At 22.9% G+C, this 1,647-nt stretch overlaps 1 protein-coding gene across 1 annotated transcript in view; it reads right to left on the bottom strand.

The window, feature by feature from the left end:
• LOC108574220 (S phase cyclin A-associated protein in the endoplasmic reticulum-like) overlaps positions 1-1,647 on the bottom strand; it is a 4,521-nt gene that overhangs the window by 1,006 nt on the left and 1,868 nt on the right. The window lies entirely within an intron of this gene.

The raw sequence follows: 1,647 nt of genomic DNA on the forward strand, positions 1-1,647 counted from the left end.
TATTACAAAATGCTGTGCAAAATACATGTTTTTATATTTTTTTGAGCGTTATAAATAATTAGCTGGAAAGTCATTTATAACCAGTAACTTAAAAAAAGAAATAAACACTTTCTAACACTTAATATGTAGTATATTATATAAAGCAAAAACAAATTTGAAAAAAAAATAGTTTTCTACATCATTTGAAATTTCAAAATTAATAATCACCAAAAATATAAAAACAGAAACAAAGGTTATAGATTAATTTATTTAGAAGAAGCCAGAATTTAGTTTTCTGTATCACTGCCATGTAGTGTAATTTAATCAAGTAAATTGTATTTACGTTTTAAGTTTATGAATTTTGTTGCGTATATACTACATTACATTTAAAACTACACGATCGCGCGCACGTGCGAAATGTGCGTGTTTAAACAAACAAGAAGTAATACGAATTGTAAGTATTAATGACTTGCATAGAGAAAACATTTAAATAGTACTATCCAAATAATAAGTTAGAGATTTATTAAATTTATTGAAATACTTGTACAAAATACAAAGAGAAAGAGGAATTGCTAAATATATAAGAACTGTAACATTTGATGTAAATTTTGGAGCTGTTCATTGTTTATCAAAGAATTGCTCTCTTCTGTATATTTGACAAATTCTCATGCACTTAACTCTGTCATATATCCCAGAAATTTCTCACGTACAAAAAGAACAATGTGTATATAGTGTATACCATAGTTTCATTATAAATATTAATGTACTCATAGAACGTGATATAATAATCACAGTATCTTGTATGTTTGTGCAAATTATACGAAGTAATGGTAACTTATGTATATGCTGGTATAAATATTGTACATTATTTTAGTTTGTGATTATACTGTTAACGCTTGTTATATTGATAAAGCTGTCAATATGTAAATAATATATAAACTTATTGCACAGGAAACTTGAGTTTATTGATGATATATTTGATTTTCATTGCATGTTTAATACAAAATTAATATTAGCATTGGCATATTCTATATATTAATATCCCACATAATTCTTTATTGTTGTCATTACTTTAAAAATTGAAAGTATAAGATATTTATTTTATTATTAGGTTAAAATTGAATCATTTACAACTGTACATTTTTTAAAATGGCATACATTCCAGATAAGGGATCAATTTTCAGATCAATTTTATTGTATATGTAAATAAAATTGAAGTTTATTATTTTTGCAGAAAGAGAAAGATCTTTAAGAAGGTATTGATTCTGTAATAAATATTATATCTTGTAGAAAATTTACCATAAAAAGTTATGTATATTGAAATTATTTAGCAATACATGCAATAATAATATAAAATTAAGCTAATAACATGGTTGAAGTACTTATATTATTTCTTGTATTAAAAATGTATTGTTGAATTTTATGTATTTATTAATCTTTATTAATATTTCGCACTTATTAAATAATGCAATAAAACTATTTAGATAAACATTTAAATAAATACGTGATAAATTATATAACAATGCTGTTAATATATGTAATTAAACAAAATGAGAGGCTGCGTTTTTAAACATTTATTTCCCATATATTTACATGACATTTTGTTATTTATTAAACGTTTGGTACAAATTTTTTATAAATTTTTAGATTTACAAAGAACACTAATCT

The sequence above is a fragment of the Habropoda laboriosa genome, unplaced genomic scaffold (assembly GCF_001263275.1).
Source record: "Habropoda laboriosa isolate 0110345459 unplaced genomic scaffold, ASM126327v1 scaffold176, whole genome shotgun sequence".
Classification (NCBI taxonomy): Eukaryota; Metazoa; Arthropoda; class Insecta; order Hymenoptera; family Apidae; genus Habropoda; species Habropoda laboriosa.